Here is a 19,564-nt window from a genome sequence, read left to right as displayed (position 1 = left end):
TGAGCACATTTCACATTTCTTATGGCATCTTCACCACAACCCTGGGAGAGCGGTCCCATCACCAGCACCCTTTGTCAGAGGAAAGAGCTAGGTTTAAGTAGTCAGTGAAGAGGGGCGCCTGGGTGGCACAGCGGTTAAGCGTCTGCCTTCGGCTCAGGGCGTGATCCCGGCGTTATGGGATCGAGCCCCACGTCAGGCTCCTCCGCTATGAGCCTGCTTCTTCCTCTCCCAGTCCCCCTGCTTGTGTTCCCTCTCTCCCTGGCTGTCTCTATCTCTGTCAAATAAATAAATAAGATCTTAAAAAAAAAAAAAAAGTAGTCAATGAAGAGTTCGCATGGAGAGAAAGCTAGGTTTCGGTAGTTAGAGAAGAGTTAGTAAGTAAGCAGCCAAGCCAACATCTGAATCCAGAGCCCATAAGAATAAAACACGAGTAAAAAGCACAGGCTCCAAAGCCAGACTGAGTCTGAATCCCAGCTTTGCTTTTTACTAACTTAGTAACCTTTAACCTCTGTTTCAGTTATGCAAATGTGAAACGGGCAAAGTGTAGCCTCATTCAGGGGATTACTGCCAGAGACTCACCTAGGAGCTGGATGGCCCAGTGCTGACCCTGTTGGGCCACTCTTCTAGGGCACATGCTGCTACTGTCACAACTATCAGGGACAGGACTGTCATCCTGCCTGCCTCTCTCCACACATAAAAGGCACTAAACAACTGATACTTCTTCCCTCACCTACTCTGCAAAATCAACTAGCTTTTATTTGTTTCTAGTATATGTCAAAGAAACCTTAAGACAGATGAAAGAAAAATCAAAACAAAAGGAAAAACCAAAACACAAATGTAGCAAGAGAATTATACTCACAGTTCTGAAGGCCACGATACCTCTGTGAAGAAATCAAACGTGGGTTTAAAGGAAATGCTCCCGGTTTCTCTTTCCTCTTTCCATAGTCCTCAGAGAACCTGACAAGGAGAGACAACATGCGCATTAAAACCCCCTTCCTTTCACTTCTTGAAGCTCTACTGAACTCACCCCTCAGCCAGTTCCATCACCTCCCACACAAGCCTACTGGGCAACGCCTGGGATGAGGGGTGAGAAGAGGGCACCATGTCCCTGTCTTCAAACCTATTTCTACTTAAGAAACACACAGGAAGGAGTGCCTGGGTGGCTCAGTCGTTAAGCGTGTGCCTTCGGCTCAGGGCGTGATCCCAGAGTCCTGGGATCGAGCCCCACATCAGGCTCCTACGCTGGGAGCCTGCTTCTTCCTCTCCCACTCCCCCTGCCTGTGTCTCCTCTCTCACTGGTATCTCTCTCTGTCAAATAAATAAATAAAATCTTAAAAAAAAAAAAAAAAAAAGAAAAGAAATACATGTCAAGCAACTGGAAACTATTCAAACATATCAAAAATCATAAATTAACAGGGTGTGGTTGGCTAATAAGTGCATGATACAATGACAGAGTATAGACATCTGTTCCACTGCCTTCCATCAAAACTATACTAAAGAGATATTTTTTAAAAATGTTCTAAACAGGGGCGCCTGGGTGGCTCAGTCTGTTAAGCATCTGCCTTCAGCTCAGGTCATGATCCCAGGGTCCAGAGATGGAGCCCCAGGTCAGGCTCCCTGCTCAACAGGGCGTCTGCTTCTCCCTCTCCCTCTGCCCCTCCCCGTTTGTGCTCTCTGCTCTCTCTCCTGTGCATACACTCACTCCCTCAAATAAGTAAATAAATAAAATCTTTTTAAAAAATGTTTGAAACAGCACAGGGAGAACTGAAAGGAGAAAAAAGCCAAGATTTTTGAAGTACTGAGGAAATCTTCTAACATGGAAGATTGAGACCCAAACAAAAAAGTAAAAAGAAGAAACCTGGAGGAGACAGAAACTATAACAGACTGAAGTAGAGTAAAGGAGGCAGCAGGCCCAAGAAAGCCAGGTCCTAATTCAGCAGTGGAACACACGGGAACCACTTCCACTTGCACAGCAGTGTCCTAGAAGACCAGAAGTGGCAGCAGCAGTGTAGACAGAACGGGGGTAAAAAAGGCATAGCCCCAAATACAGAGGAGCCGGGGAAGGCCATGGAAGCTGAAACCAGAACCTCAACCTCAAGCCAGGCACAACGTGATGCCCCCTCACTCTGAAAGAAGATGGGAGGGGGCATTCCCCGGAAAAGTAGAGGCGTCTATGGACTGAAGTCACCCTGCCCAGCTGCACTGAACAGAGCTGGACTTAATGACCGTACATACAGTGAACAGTGAATTCTCCAGCTCTCCTACAACAGACCACACACGCACACCGCTGGCTTCCAGATTCTGAAGTCAGAATTGTGCCGGAAAGAGACTGGAGAATATTTCTGGGGAATCTGATCAGCTCCAAAAGACAGATCTAAAGATACTAACCCTGGGGACCCCCAACACATGGCCCACCCAGAATACCCTGATGTAAAAGTCAAAGGGCCCCACCACGTCAGACAGGAGAAGGAAGGAAACAACCTAAAAGAAACAGAGACTATACAAACTATCAATAATATAGAGGTAAGACAACACTGCAATCAAGAAAGAAAAACAGGATGTTCTTCTAGAAAAATAGAAAAAGAGCCCTTGGAAATCTAAAGAACCTTTCTGAAATCAGAAATAATAAACTAAAGAAAAGGTTAAGTCAAACTGAAGTCATCTCCCTGAATAGAGAATAAAAAGACCCCCCCCCAAAAAAAGGCAGAAAAGGAGGAGCAAAGGAAGGAAGAAGAAGAAGAAGAAAAAGGTATTAAGATAATTACAACCTTTGCCCAGGACAGCCAAGTTCTGGATAATAAGACTTCCAGAAAAACAAAATAAGGAAAAGCAAGGGAGAAAACCTCAGCACAGTAATGCCAAAGAGTATTCCCAGAACTGAAAACTCCCAGGTACCAGAATGAAGGGACCCGCTGAATATGCAGCACAGTGGATGAAAACCGACCACACAAGGTACACCATCACGATATTTCAAAAGACTTGGACAAATTGTAAAACTCCTACAAGCTTCTAAAGATGGGAGGGGGGAAAAGTTACATACGAAGGAAAATGAGAATAGCTTCTGAATTCTAAAACAGTAACATGAAAACAAGAAGGCAATGGAGCAATCTTTGAATTTATGAACAAAAATGAATTCCAATACAGAACTCTGTACCCAGCGAAACCATCAATCAAGTTTCAATCATGCATGGTCCCAAAAGGTTTGCCTCCTAAGCATCCTATGTCAGAAAGCCCCTGGAGAAAGTCTTCCACCAAAACACGAGCATCAACAAAAAATGAGCAAGGTGTGAGCTTCCATTAGAAGGGATAAGGGAATCCCCAGGACGACGATGAAGGGAGATTCCAGAATGGTGGCTGTGCACCAGGAGAGAGGGAAACAAGTCCAAGCCGGAGCAGTGTTGCTCAAGAGGAGGGAATGCTGAAGGCTGTCTTCAACTTGTCCAAAAACACTGTACTATCTTTTTAAAGTAATTAACGCCACCAAAAGGAAGAAGTCAGTGAAGAAAGACAAAGACAAGAGTTGCCACAAACATAAAATCCAACTCTGGACAAAAGCCAAACGATGAGAACAAAGGAACATCCAGGGACAACACAATAAAAGACCGAAGGAGCAAGCAGCTCGGAAAAGAACAGAACAGAGATCTCCAGGAAACTGTCTCCCAGAAATCAAATGTGAAGAAGAGATGAGTCTGTATGACCATGAAGAAAAATTACTAAGAGGCTACTGGATGGTATGGGGAAAATAGGTCTGGGGTAGGGGGTAAATTACAATAGGTATAAAAAGGGTTAAGAATGTGGGGGACTGATGGGGCACCTGGGTGGCACAGTGGTTAAGTGTCTGCCTTCAGCTCAGGGCGTGATCCCGGCGTTATGGGATCGAGCCCCACATCAGGCTCCTCCGCTGGGAGCCTGCTTCTTCCTCTCCCACTCCCCCTGCTTGTGTTCCCTCTCTCGCTGGCTGTCTCTATCTCTGTCGAATAAATAAATAAAATCTTTAAAAAAGAAAAAAAAGTGGGGGACTGAAGAAAGATAAGTACCCGTCATAATGCCCTGGGCGCACCTCTATCACAGGACTTACCCACTGTACCATCATCACTGACTGACTTCTCTGTCTCCCTCCCTCGGCTGCAAAGACCTTTTGGAGAGGATCATTTCTCATCCAGTTATCACCCTGCAGAGTCCAGTACAACGCCTGCTACAAGAGTATACACAAAAGTAAAGGGTTTTTGTATTTTTTTGCATTTATTAGGGTACTATCTCCTACATATACCTGCTATCCTCTGGAGAACTAGAATTCAAAGACATATGGACCTTGCTTGCCTTTAAATTTAAAGAGTTTCAACTTTTTTTCACACCTGAGAAAACAAATATTTCTCCTATATCCTCACTCTCCCCAAAAGATGAAAAGTTCACCAGGGGCTTACAGAACTTTAATAGTCCGGCTATCACTAATGGATATGGAACCCAAGACCTGATGACACTTGGTTGACATTGTACGCATTGTGTAATATGAAAAGAGTGCCGGCTTGGGTATCAGGACACCTGGTTTCTAGTACTTTAGAATTACTCCTTTTGAAGAAGAGGAAATCCCAACTCCTTGATATGACCTGTCGGTCCCTGAATGATCAAGCCCAGTCTGACTGTCATGCTATCTCCCGTGAATCCTACAAAGCAGCAACATTAAGCCATTTTCGGTGTACAGAACAACCTGTGCCCTCCTCGACACCTCCTCCACCTGGACCTTCTTCCCCGGGATGACCTGGACGCATGTGCGGTGGGAGCCGTGCCCTTCCCCCAGGTGAGACACCTCTCTCCTGTCCCCCTCAGCATGCCTTCACATGACACCAGTATCTGTGGAGTGGCTGACAAATGCCATGCACGGCCCCAGGCCCCAGGACACAAGGCAATAGACGAGAGAGACGCAGGACTCTCCGGTGGTGGAGCTTCCCGTGCAACAAACTAGAGCGGATGTTAAATCTGGCCTGTCAGTGTCTTCCTCCACCCAAGCAGCAAGATTCTGGGGACAACGACAGCCTAAGTTCCGCAGCCTCAGCACCGCCATCCCAGACAAATATTTAAAGCACTATTAAATAAAACCAAAGTGAAGGTCAAAAAGCCCCAGTGCCTGCAGCAGGTGAGTACCATTTGCTCTTTAAAAGCCCTCTTTTTCTACTGTCGTTGTTTGTTTGTTTGTTTATTGCCTCTTGTCTGTTAGGAGTATAAACCTGAAAATGTCATTCAGGGAAATCTTGCGAGTCCGCTGGAACTGGCTTTATTCTCCTTACTAACCGCAAACACAAGACAGCCCAGTTACTCCCCACGTCTGGTTTCTGTTCGCCACTCTATAACCAACAGCGCGCACTGGACCGAACACCTAAAACACACGATCAGAACACATGCACTTGATGCGTGAATGAACTAATGATGAATAAATGAGCGTATACACTGGCTTGAGGGCCTTATAATTGCTCCTCACTTTAGTTTCTATTTTAAGGAGAATTCAAGCAGATAGCAACACCGCATTTATCAACACTGGACCTGCTGGATGTCTGCCATTGGAACTGCGGGCAGCTTAGGGCCACGTCCAGCATGGAACTACTAAAATACAAGCATAACAATTTGAACTAGTTCAACTAGGGCAGAAAACTAGGTATTTCCCCAATCCTATAATTAAAATGCTTAAATTCTTTTGCTCCAAAGAAAAATTAAACTTGGCTCATTATACAATGAAATAAATTGCCAGCTCCTTGAAGGTATTTGTAAGATGGACAATCTCTACGTTTCTGGCGTAAGTGGGGACATTTATACGTACACGGGGTCCTCAGGCTACTCTGAACTCTCTTCCCCCTAACATGCAAATGAGAATTTCCCACCAGTCACAACACACTCTGAATCTATGCTTCCTGAACAGGTAACATACTCCACACGATCACTTTGCTTCTAATGGTCTCGTTTCAGTGCACAGTCCAACCTGGACAGTCCCTGACACCCACCTCTCACTCACCCGGACAACAGTGACAACCTGCCATCTGCGGAGGGTGTGGTGTCATAGCAATCTCTCCCAAGTGCTTTACAAGCACCAGCTCTGGAATCCTCACAGCCCTAACTGATTACTACTCTTGTTCCATTTTGCATGTGAGAAAACAAAGTCCAAAAAAACTTAAGACATTTTCCAAGGTCACACAGCAGACAAGGGAGAGAGAGATCAGGCATTCAAACACCAGCTTACCTTAGAATCACGATGCTATTCTGGCTTCCCAAGTTACCCAGATATTATTACTGTGAAAACAATGGACATGATTTGGGCTTTCCAAAGCAAACATGACAGAAAGACTCTTTCTGAAGCTGAGTAACAGTCAACATGACACACTGCCATATTAGAAGATCTCCGGCTTGAATTAACCATGCAGGCTGAGCCCCTGGCAGGAAATGGTCCGCTTGATGCTAACTGCCAAATAAAGCCCCAAACCACTGTTTCTCAATGCACAACATTCTAACCATTTAAATTATCTGTGAAGGGCTCTAATGTCCAAAATATATAACCACTTCACACAGGTGTCCCTTCCTCTAAGCTCAGTGCACCAAAGGTTTCTGCACTCAGGCAAGCCGTAGTAACCTGTACTCTGAAGAACACAGGTCAGAAGAAACTTTCTGAAAAACCAAAAATGTATAAAGAATGCGAACATGATTATGAAAGTTATCTGGGCAAACAAAAGCTTCTTTACGCTTCAAAATAATTTTCTAGTCAAACACATTCTAATACTAGACAGTGGAGCAGCTCATAGGTCATAGGTCACTGCATCCCATTCATCTGTGTGCCAGCGCATGGTACAGGGTCTGCGGTCCAACCGGTAGTAAGCTACTGATGATGTGAATACATTAGGGAAATGAAGAGGCAATATTACTAATTGCTGAAAAACCGGTATTAGGAACAACAACAACAACAATAAATCGCCCGTTCTACATGCAGAGTACACGGTGAATACCAACTGCTTGCACTTCTTAGATACGCTGGTCAAACTCATCAGGGAATAAGATTAGCTTTTAAATCCCCACAACAGAAATAACTACATCACTGGGAACTGTATTTGCTGAACCTCAGGCTGATTCTTCTCTAACTAGCCATGTACTAAGAACTATGTTCTGTCACATTTGTCAAAGAGTTATGATAATCTCCACTTAACAGATAAGAAAACAGATTTAGAGCTTAAGGAACCTGGTCAACATGCAAGGAATAAGAATCGAATCTGAGGTTCAAAGCAAGACCTATCCAACACCCATCCTCTTAACCACCATTCTGTTCTACACTGTAAATAATATCCATAGAAAATTCCACTGCGCAAAGGCTCATTAAAAATACGAAAGAAACACTATTCTACTCAAATTAATTAATAGGCACAGTTAACATATTCAAGACAAGACAACGCTTCAATTGTACACAAATGAACGAATGGGCTACTAAGGTATACCTAAGGGTCATTCTGTCTACCTGAGAGAGGCACCAAAGGAAGGACCCATGAACCAAATGCGTGCAGTACTTAGCAGGAAATCTCCTGCAAGGCCTGGGAGTGGTAAGTGATCAAGAGACACAGTCGTGCGGGCATCACTGGCCTCGGTGGAACTGGAGATCACTACCTGGACAAATGGAAGCAGTTTGCAAAGCGAAGGGTCCCAGATCTAGGTAAGGAAGACGAAGCACATTCCCTCCTGCCTCTCCTAGAAAGAGCAACTAGGAAGGCTGGAAAGAGTAACTGCAGAAGCTCTCTGACCACTCTGAAAAGTAAACTGGAGCAGGGGGATTAGGAAGCAAGACTGGATTTAAACCACGACCAAAATCAGCAGATTTCAATACAATGGAAAGTCTCCTTGCATGATATCCTAAATGGGGAGGGCACACCCCAAACTTATTCAGCATAGGAAGAACCAGAAAAGCGTCAATTCCCGTGGGAGGAGAAAATCAACACAAGCCAATATCAAGAAGGGAACAAATATGACAATCAGCCCAGAGGGACTTTAAAACAACTACTGTACAAATAATTCCACAAACAAGCATACACACAACATACTCGATATCGCAAATTCTTCTTTTCCTTTTCTCTCTTAAACCCACTGGCTCTGGCCCCCACCACTCCACGAACTTCTCCCTCTAAGACTACCAACGACCTCTGCACTGCTCAATCCAATCATTAGAGCCCAGGGCTCGTCCTTTCGACAACTGACAAGAGCTGATCTCCCACTCATGTTCTCGTGATTTTCTTCTTACCCCACCGATGGCTCCCTCCTTCCAGAGTCGCCCAGGGCTCTGTCCTTTCTCCTCTCAGCTATGCTTACCTCCCAGGCAAGCTCATTCAAATGCTGCTTCTATGCTAACAAAGCTAAAACTTGTCCCTCCGGCTCAGCCCGACTGCCTGGCCTTGCGCTGCACTGACCGCTGTTCACTCTGCACCGCAGCCCCACCGCGGCCTGCTCCTGCGCATCACCGAGACGGCAGAGCTACTTCTCCCAAAACCCCTTCCCGCTACAGCTCAGGGCGGCGGGCAGTGAACACTAATAAGAGGCAACGTGGGCAAAATGAAGAGAAACATCATTCTCTTCAACTCTGCCAGCCCTCCCAGCGGTAGGGATGGATTCTAATTCCCCGTACGACTAATTGTCGAGAATGGCCCGGGTTCTCCTGACCAAACCCTGGCAGGTGTACTCTCTGCCGGGCCTGCTTGTAGGCTCCTTGGGGAAGTGGAGCATCACCGAAGAGAACTCAGTGAAACGTCCGACACCTCCAAGCCCAGGTGCTGACTGGCCCGCCCCCTCCACAAACCTTCCTACACACAGCCTTCTCCGTTCACGACAACGTCCGCCTTCCAGCTGCTGAGGCGAGAAACAACGGACGTCATCCCTGCCGCCTGTCTTCCTCCCACATTCCCCATCCGGTCTTGTCAGCAAGTAATGTTGGTTCTTCCCACAAAAGAGGCCCAGACGCTGTCCCCTCGCCATCATGCTCACCAACACCATCGTGACCGGAGCCACCATCCCTCACCGAAATGACTACAGCACTCCGGAACAGGCCTCCCCGCTCCCAGCCCTGCCACCCTAGCACACACGCTCACCACGGCAGACCGATTCCAAGCCTAGATCAGACGGCATCGCTTCTCTGCTCCAAACCCTAAATGGTCCCTCATCTTACATGGATGACAACAGAGAGTCAGTGAAGGAACGAGGCGAAGGACTGAGCCAACAGGTGTTCCCCACACTGCTAGGCTGTTTGTTCAAGGGGTCAATGGGACTGAAGAAAGGGCCTCTGAGGGCAGTCAGTGTGGAACTGCTGGTGAGAACACTTTTAAAGATATTAAGAAAACCCTGATTTAATACAACCTGGAGTAGAATCTGCTAAGACACATTATAACTGATGACAGTAAAAATATCTGCAGAGCAGAAAAAGGGTTAGCTGGAAAATTTACAATGATGAAAATATAAGTTGCTTAAAGCATTTAAACTATGGTTATTCAGTCTATCATTCATGAGCAGGAGCTTTCTGGAAAGTATTCGAACCCATCATGTGTTACTGAGCCAGTAGTACCAACGGCAACCTCATGAAATAGCCTGACTTGTCCTACCACACTGCAGTTCAATGGTTTGTGCAAGGCTCTGTTGTGACTTTTCAACCGCAGAGCCAAGACTGAAATCTACTTGAAAAAGACCCCCCCCTTTACTCATCACTATTACCAAACACTGAATTGCTTCGGAAATTAGCTTTTGCTCCTACATGTTAACATTTCTTCATGAGCTCAGCCTAAATTGACAAGGCACAGCAGCGCTCATATGAGGGACTTCGGGCAGTGACGGCATTTCAGTGGCTGCAAGCATCTTACTCACAAGCAACGTCCGACGCGGCCACACGGCTCCCCCGCCGCCACAAGTTAGAGCAGCGCCTGCTGACTCACTCAGAGGAGCGTGCAACTCCTGACCTCAGGGTGGAGTTCACGCCCCACGCTGGGCATAGCGGCTAATTAAAAATGAAAAAAATTAAAAGTTAAAGAGAGAAGTGGATTTATGTCCCCACACAAACGTGTAGCAGATGTGTTTTGAGCTCAAACTACAGTTCCAGCGGCATTTCTCAAACCTCAATGCAAGTACAATGAAAATTCACGTATCTCAAACCCACTTCACCGAGCAACTGAGGCACTTCCATCAGACCATCCATCGGAGAGAGGAATCTGCGCTGTAATGACGTGCGGAAAGGCAAACATCAAAAAGAATCTAGTGGAATTCTATCGATGTCTGCCAAACGATGAATACACTAAACTGAAATGATATGCTCCCGAACTGGTATCAGTGTGCAAGAGCACCTACGAGTATGCAGACACTGTCAGAGATGACATCTGTAACCTTCCGTGACGATCAGCCCCGAGACTGAACATTTGTCATTGGTTGTGATGATACGGAACACTACCTGTGAGCTCCAATTACAAAACATGTTATCCAACCCTCCCCCGAAAAAAAATTCCATTCTTATTAGACCTGTATTAAAATATATATACATACTCAACTATTATTTGAAATTCTGTCAATAAAAATTTTATAGATATTAGTGTTCTCTCCTGTTATGTAAGTACTTACATAATATCCTTCATTTTGCCTCTTAGTCTGCAAAACCTAAAATATCTACCATCTGCCCCTTCACAAAGAAGCCTGCCGATCCGTTTCAGTCATCTTCCCCAGATCTTCTGACCACAGGTACAGCTAAGGCACATACCACATATCTTTAACTTCTCAGCTGTTTTTTTCTTTTTAACTTAAGTCTGTCATTTTACCTTTATTCCTTATAAATTTTACCTTGTTGATTTTAGCACTTCATTACAACCTGTCGAAGTATTTTCAAATCCTGATTCTAAAAATGAACGGTCTCCCAGCATTAACTCCTGTTCTTTACTCAAATTCTTGATGAAAACATTACGACAGGTGTCAAGTATGACACACTTCTGGAGACATCTTCACTTGGGTGCAGAAATTCTGGTATTTTAGTTTTGTGGCAAATTACACTACATGTGGTTGCAATGTATCTTCTACCTACGAGCAGTAATTTCTTTTCTTTTTTTTTGGAAGATTTTATTTATTTATGTGACAGAGAGAACACAGCAGGCGAGTGGGAGAGGAAGAAGCAGGCTCCCAGCGGAGGAGCCCGATGTGGGACTCGATCCCGGAACGCCGGGATCACACCCTGAGCCGGAGGCAGACGCTTAAGGACTGCGCTACCCAGGCGCCCCAAAAGCAGTAATTTCTTGAACTCCCTAGTAATGACAGGAATAACAATTTACTTTCTAGGCTGTATGCAGGAAAGGATTAAGCTTGCCCCAGGGAAGATTTGGCCATTGCCCAGCTCCTGGGAAGTCACCTCTGAGCCTTTGGAATCCCCTGCCTGATAAGGCGGTCTTTGTTTAGCTGGGGGCCTTCGGCCACACCAGACAGTCCATGCTAACAATTTGATTTCTGGTGGAGCCTTGCGCCACACACGACACCAGTTTGATCTCCAGAGGGACTGGAGACTAAACTCAGCCATGTAGGCAGTGCCTATGGGACAACCCCCAATACATATCCTGGACACCAAGGCTCAGGTGAGCTTCCCTGGTTGGCAGCATCGGTGCTGGGAGAAGTCAGCACACCTGCACTGCGAGAGGACAACTAGAAGCTCATGCTTGGTCTTCCCTGGACTTCGCCCGGTGTGCCTTTCCTTCACTGACTTCTGTCCGCATCCTTGCCCTGTAATAAACCATAACCATGAGGATAATGGCTTCTCGCAGTTCTCTAAGTCCTTCTAGTGAACCACGGAACCTGCAGGTAGTCTTGGGGGCCTCCCAAACTCTAGGTCCTGATGATTTACAACGTCCTTACAGCAACACTACAGCAGTGTTCTTTCAGCACGAGGAGATGCTAGTTTAAAATGCAGGTGACAGGGGCGCCTGGGTGGCACAGCGGTTAAGCGTCTGCCTTCTGCTCAGGGCGTGATCCCAGCATTATGGGATCAAGCCCCACATCAGGCTCCTCTGCTGGGAGTCTGCTACTTCCTCTCCCACTCCCCCTGCTTGTGTTCCCTCTCTCGCTGGCTGTCTCTGTCTCTGTCGAATAAATAAATAAAATCTTTAAAAAACAAATAAACTAAAATAAAATAAAAAATAAATAAAATGCAGGTGACAGGCGTCCACATCAGCAATGATCATCCAACATCTCTGTGGGATAACACCAGGCATTTGCATTAAAAAAAATTTTTTTTTTGAGAAAGAAAAAGCCAGATCACGAGGCGGTGGGGCAGGAAAGGAGACTCCACACTGAGCACAGAGCCTGACACAGGGCTGGATCTTATGACCCTGAGATCATGACCTAAGCCCAAAACAAGAGTAGGACGCTTAACTGACTAAGGCACCAGGCCCCCCTGCCTGCATCTCTCATATACTCTCCTTGGTGATTCTTACATACACTACTTTCAGGACCACTGACGTACCCAAAAGCTTCCTGAGGCAGTGACCGTCTTTTTTTTTTTTTTTTTAATTTACTTACTTACTTACTCACTTATATAATCTCTACACACAACGTGGGGCTCAAACTCACAACCCCAAGATTAAGAACCACATGCTCCACCCACTGGGCCAGCTAGGCACCCCAGGACTGTCTTCTTTTTAATGAATCCCCATCAGGACAAGATGCTCAAGAGTCAAGAGTGACTCAGGACAATGCTCTAAATCTGGTAGAGAAGTGAGAACAACTGGCATTATTAGTCTTCTAAAACTTAGACTATATACACGTGTGAGATTTGTTTTGTCATTCCTCAAATATCCAAGACAATGTAGAAATAAATGACTGAATGCAAACCACAAGTTACTTGGATACAGTGTGAACAACGGATTCAACGGTGTCCATTTCTCACCCATTTTTCAATTACATCCATTTTTTTCAAGCTCCTGACAGTTAATAGGAAACCTGAGTTTTAGAAGCTGTCTTCATACCCTTCTCATCTACTAAAAAGATCACCCGTGAGCTAAAGGTTAAGACAGCTGAGAGAATCTTGAGAGTTCTCCTCTGTCAGTATCAAGGAGCCATTTACCCAAGGAGCCTTACCCTATTATTTCTTCCTCTCTACAGTGGGAGCCCCGGACCAGCTGATCCCTAAATTTAGATCAACCTCTAAAACCCTAGACTACCTAAAACAATAAAAATAAAGGAGGCAAACACCCAGTGGAAAAGTTTAGAATTTCCAATGAAATAGTTGAAAGGGCAGACTCAAAGATGAAAATCAAACATCAACTCTTCACCAACCAAATCATCAACCGTCACCCGACAAAAATTAATTCATATGTAGACAACTTGCATTTAAACTAAGTTACTCCTGCTACCTCTTTTATCAAGTCAATTCCTTAGGACACAACTAATGTATTTTTCCCAAAGCAGAAAGCAAAGCTTTTTTTTGCCATGACACAGCCAAGGAGACGCCAAACTTTTTACCTACACTGGAATCACAATTATCCCCAGCCTGAAATCTTAAGGGTGATATTTTAAACAGCCTAGGGGTTTTCACTTCTAACGTCTACACCATCACTGAATTCCATCATTTCTTAGATCTTTGCCATTCATGACACTTGGCCCTTAATGGAGGTCACAGTCCTGTCAACAGGAAAAGGGAAACTTTCTCAGACATAAACCCATTTCCAAACGCTCCCCTCTAAGCCTCAACTTCTATAGGGCAGCCATATATCACCAAAAACAGCAAATCTCTGCACGGACTGCTATAATCTAGAGTCTGTAATTCCTAAATTACATATAACGCTAATGTCAAACACGAACCAATCCAGTTTAGACTCCAGGACACCACATTCATCTGCCTGGTGCGAACATAAACCACCAGCTGCCCAGTTCCTCCTGCATCTGTTCACGGAAGAGCTAACTGTAACAGGACGAGTTAGGTACTGTCTTACAACTATTAACTATCAACGCACTTCTGAGCGGACAGAAAAACTACACTCCTTTTTGGAACTAACACAGCCAACTAAAAGTGACACTGGTCCATCTCTCAGAGCCATGGGACTGTTAAGATATTCCTAATAGTTTATAAACTTTAGCTTCATCTCATGTACAACAGCATGTTGAAACATCCATGCCAACGAGAGTCCCAAACTCTCCTGGCTGGCCTTCTATGTACAAAAACCGGGCCTTGTTTTGTCTCTCGGAGGCCAGGGGAGACATCTGCACTGCTGGCTGGTAGACCTCGGTTGGTACAGTTGGGCTCAGGTGACAGCTTCATGTGCCTGTGTTTTATGTAGCGGTCTGGGATGTATGACACTTAAAGTAACAGTCCTGTGATTTGGATGCTTAGCTTTCCCTTACAGCCTCACACCCGGGCAGAGTGTCAGACATCCACAGTCCAATAACAAGGAGTGCCCCCGCCTTGGGCTGGGCTCACTTTTGATAATGGGATGAAAGCCCAAGCATCCTACCCCAGGAAAACAGCTCATGTGCATACACACAATTCTGCGTACCGCTTCTGGGGTTCATGGACCTAGGAGACAGCATTTCCTCCTTAAGCAACAAACAGTCTGATCAGTAAGCACTTAAAAACAAAAAGATCTTCATGGACTTTTCACCAAGGGAGAAATCTGGGAGCCATCCTGGAATTGCTCTGGACACCCCCTCTCTCAGCCCTGGCTCTTCATTTCCCAGGTCAGAGCCTGGAGACTGGCTGAGAAACAGGCTTCAAATCACCCTCTCTCCAGTTCCTCAGTCACGCCCTTAATTAAGGCCTTCTTCACTTGTGTGTACAACGTAATTGTAGAATTAAAAGGACACAGGCTGTTAGATTGGACCATCTGAACTTTGCCCATCACTTTACTAGCTGGGCGACAGACACCGGGCAGCCATTCCCTTAATGACAAAGGCTTGGCTCCTCTCCCTTCTGAAGCGCATGACTGCAACACCTCCTTGACCGACCCTTGTACTAGTTAACCACCCGCTTGCCATAGGAATCTGCTCCCATCAGAATCAACCACACGCTGCTCTGATCTTGTCAATAGTATCAACCCTACCTCCTTCTCGACCCAACCCTTTCTGTACTCCTAAACACTAGTAAAAACATCCAGTCTCACAGACCCCAGCCTCTCCCGCCTCTGCACCTTTAGAGCGGGCATGTCCTCCACGAGGCCCTGCCTGCTTCCCACCTTCCACTCTCTTTCTACAGATCCCTGCAGACAGCCAGACCTGAAGAGGTCACGGCATCTGGTCCACAGCCAGTTTCTGTATGGTTTTGGGCTAATCAAGGTTTTTACCCTTTTAAAGGTTGTTTAAAAAAAAAAAAAGGCAGCTATGTGACAGGCCCTATGTGGCCTACAAAGCCTGAAATGTTTACTATCTGACCTTTAACAGAGAAAGTTTGCTGACCTCTGAGCGTGACCGTGACGGGGACATGCCCTCCAGGTCCTCAGAGCACTCTGCTCTGGCACTATCACTGTAGGCATCACACTGCACGCTGACTGCCTCACTCCCCTCCTGTCTGTGCCCCCGGGGGCTGACACTACACCAGGCACAAGACAGGTATTTAATACTGTTGACGCCTCAACAACTGGGTCCACGTATACACAGATTTTTTTTGATACATGCCGCATAGTAAATGTAGTTTCTCATAATTTTCTCAACATCCTCTTTTCTCTAACTTACCTTTTTATAATACAGTATATGATACACATACAAAATATGTGCTAACTGCCGATTCTCAACTATGGGGAAGGGTCCGGCGGCCCGCACTGTTCAGGGGTCAACTGTCCTGGCACTTTACATGTGTACACCATCCCACATAGTAACTGCACGCAGAGCTTCAAAGATCACAGATACTAGAGTTTATATAGACAGTATCAGAAGTCACGTGACTAAAGGCAACGCACCAGTATTTGTACCTCAACCTCCTGTTTCCTAGTTAAGATGCTCTTTCTACTAAAAAGACCTGCGTCTCTACACAAACTACGATACCTAGACATCTTTGATTACTAATACCTGAGACTTTAGCTAAGGGTAAAATTTAATTTTTGACTCGCTATTTAATTTTGATAATTTTTAAATTACTGCTACTTTTTGTAAATTAAAGAAAAAAGAAAGAAACAGACACCCTAAGGAAGCACTAGGCAGGTATTTGTAAATTAAATATCAGTACTTAGTGGTTTTCTACTCAGTGCACCACAGCCTCCCATGATCCCACCTATACCGGTCTGAGAACCCACACCACCTTAGAGACAGGCTCCATGATACGCCTGTCAAAGAGGCTCAATCCTCTGTCTAGCTGTTCCTGCTCTAGGCGGACTTTGGAAAAAGTCAAGAGTCCGGCCAGCACTGTGTAAGAGAACGCTCCATGACGATGAAAATGTCCCATCTCTGCACTGTCCGAGGTGGTAGCCACTAGCCACACCTGCATACTGAGCACCCAAACTGGGGCTAGTGTGACTGTCAAACAGAACTTTTCATTTTATTTAATTTTAATTTAAAGAGCCACACACAGCTAGCAACGACTACGGGAGACACAGATCCAAGTCTAGACTCCAATCACTGCAGTGAAATAAAACACACTTTTCCCTGTATCCTTAACTACAGGCTATGTTATCTGGCCCAATCATTCCCCTGAAAAAGACTAAAAAAGATGGACAGAATACTTTAAAATCTTAAAATCAACCAGAAACTGACAAGACAATAAGGAAAGAACAGGCCAAAATTAAAGTGAAATCAGGAACCCAAAGAGATGAACAAGCACAGAAACCACCTCTGCCCTGCAGTCATTTGCCAATTCTGAAAATTTTCAACTTTCATTTTTACAACCATTCAGGGAAAGAGGAGTAAGAATCAAAAGCTGGGTCCCTTAGGGTGTTTAACCAAAAACACTACCTCCAGAAGCAGGGCCCTAAAGGCTACAGAGCTCAAGATAAAAGAAACCAGAGGTGAGTCACCTCTCCAGTAAAATCACAGCACTGGGCGGTCCAAAATACCTCAAGCCTTAAACCTGCTTTAAACTGGTTGAAGCAAAAAAGAAAAAAAAAAAAAAAAAAGCTCTCAGAAGGAGCTATATCTTCATTCTATGCCTCAATAGACTCCTACAAATAATCAGAACTAAGTTAAGAATCCTACAAATAATATCCTACACCATAAATAAAAATGAATCACAGACCTAAATGTAAACCTGAAACTTTTCTAGAGGGGGATGGAGGGAAATAAAGGAGAAAACCTTTGTGACCTAGGATTAGGCAACAACTTCTTAACTACGACACTGAAAAAGCACAGTCCAGGGATACCTGGGAGACTCAGTCAGTTAAGTGTCTGCCTTGGGCTCAGGTCATGATCTCAGGGTGCTGGGATTGAGTCCAGCAGGCAGCAGGCTCCCTGCTCAGCGGGGAGTCCGCTGCTCCCTCTCCCTCGGCCCCTCCCCCCATCCCGCTCTCTCTCCCTACCTCGAATAAATAAATAAAATCTTTAAAAGAGAGAGAGAGAATGCAAAAACAAACCATAGCATGAGAGAAAAGCACAGCACACATCTGACAAAGACTTGTATCCAGAATATATAAAGAACCCACCAATAAGAAAAAAAATTTAATAGGCAAAAGATTTGAACACCAAAAGATACACAGGTGGCAAAACCACAAAGAAAAACCATTACACACCTATCGGAATGGCTGAAAAGCTAAAAGACTAACCATACCAAATGTTGCCCCAACGATCCAGCGTGACTGGAACTCTCACACAAGGCTGGGAGGAATGTGAAATGGTTCAGCCATTCCAGGACAGAGTTTGACGCTTTCTCAAAAAGCCAACATAGGCCTACCACAGGATCCAGCCATTACAGTGCTAGACCCAACCATTTCCAGGAAAAACAAAAGCCGATGGTCACATGAAGACTTGAGCAAAATTATTCAAAGGCTTTATTTGTAATAACTCAAACCAAGAAACGACTCTCCACACACTGATCACGTTCGACGTCATTCCAAGCAACAGCAGGAAGAAATTCCTTGCAAGTCAGCAAGGGATTCTAAAACAGATACAGATCTGCAAAGGGTCAAGGAGGGCCAAGGTATGCTTAAAAAGGAACCAAGTGGGAAGAGTTCCACAATAAGACCTGTTATAAAACTAAAATAATTGAAGCAACTTAAACTGGGCAGTACCAGTGGAATTCAAGAAAGTCCAAAACAGATGCACATACACACGGACCTTTCATTTCCAAGAAAAGGGGCACTGCAGAGCGCTGGGGGAAAGATGCTCTTTTCAATGAACGGTGTTCGGACAACTAGCCTGTCCACAGGTTAATGAAGCTGGATTCCTTCTTCAGATTATGCACCAAAACCAATTCTGAGAGAATTACAAAGTTAAAGGTTAAAAGCAAAAGTATAAAAGCATTTAGAGAATAAATGAGGAACTAGTTCATGACCTCAGGGCAGGGAAAGACACAAAAAGCTTACAAAGGAAAAGACTGACAAATGGCACTAATTAAACTTAAGAACTTCTATTCATAAAAAAAAAAAAAAACACACAAAAACCACTGAGTCAGTGAAACTGCATATGACAAAGTGGGAAGAGACAGCAGCAAAATACATAACCAACAAAGAATGTGTGTTCTGAATATATATAGTCTACAAATCAATTTAAAAATAACCTAATAGAAAAATATGGGCACTTCGAAAAACAGTGCATCCGAATGGCCAGTAAATGTATAAAAAGATGTGCAACCTCATTGTAACCAGGAAAAGGCTATTTAAAACCACAAGGCAGCAACACAGCAGAAACCACCAGAAGGGGCGGGGCGGGGCGACTGACACAAGACCAGAGCAGGGCTGAAGCAGTCATTAGAGAGAAGACTGGGGGGCGGCTGGAGCCTCCCAGCACAGCGGGGAGCAACAGGAGACTCCCTCACTGAGAGGTGCTCCAGGCCAAGCGCTCTGATGTACATTTAGTGGGCTCACAGTCTATAACTGACTATAAACTAGAACTTTAACTTCACTTGACCAATGTAAGGAGAAAGAAACTGTTTCAGATCACTTTTTCCCACCAGCTCATTCCTTTTATTTTCTCCATCACAGGGCTGCACCACTGACTCAGTCTGATGGGGGCCAGAAGAGGACGTGGAAACATCCTTTGTACTTCACGTCCACATGATGGTAACCTAAGTCCACCCGTCTGTCCCTAATTCTCTTCTCTACCTTTGTAACAACTTCATGTACTTCAAGATCACAAGGCCCCCTCAGCAGGAGCACAGACTCTTCTTCAATCATTAAACCAATGACTGAGGGCCAACCCACTATAGGAGGAGGAGGAAGCTGTGAAGGACCCACAGATCCGTACAGGATAATACAGAGTCCCTGTCCCTGAGCTCACAATATTCTATTTGCCTTCAGGTGCGTCTAACTCTGCATAAGACATAGTAGAAAGTAAGCATATCACCAATTCCATCTTTGAACACTAACTTTTATCTAGCTCTGATCTTAGGGAAAAAATAAAGGACAAAGGCAAAACAATACATATTAAATTTAGATATGACTTTAATGCTAGGCATAGAATC

At 44.9% G+C, this 19,564-nt stretch overlaps 1 protein-coding gene across 1 annotated transcript in view; it reads right to left on the bottom strand.

Moving 5' to 3' along the window:
* The window catches only part of LOC123803136 (focal adhesion kinase 1-like), a 62,766-nt gene extending 43,607 nt beyond the window's left edge, over window positions 1-19,159 (bottom strand). The window contains exons 1-2 of the mRNA XM_087853858.1: window positions 9,871-19,159; window positions 860-957 (exon numbers count right to left, since the gene is read on the bottom strand). The gene's annotated coding sequence lies outside the window, so the exon portion shown is untranslated. The remainder of the gene's footprint in view (window positions 1-859; window positions 958-9,870) is intronic.
* Between the last annotated feature and the right edge of the window lie 405 nt (window positions 19,160-19,564).

Source organism: Ursus americanus, chromosome 22 (genome assembly GCF_024610735.1).
Source record: "Ursus americanus isolate L20-20 chromosome 22, mUrsAme1.1.p, whole genome shotgun sequence".
NCBI lineage: Eukaryota > Metazoa > Chordata > Mammalia > Carnivora > Ursidae > Ursus > Ursus americanus.
Note: the sequence above shows the minus strand (reverse complement) of the source record. Positions and strands in the feature narration are given on the sequence as shown.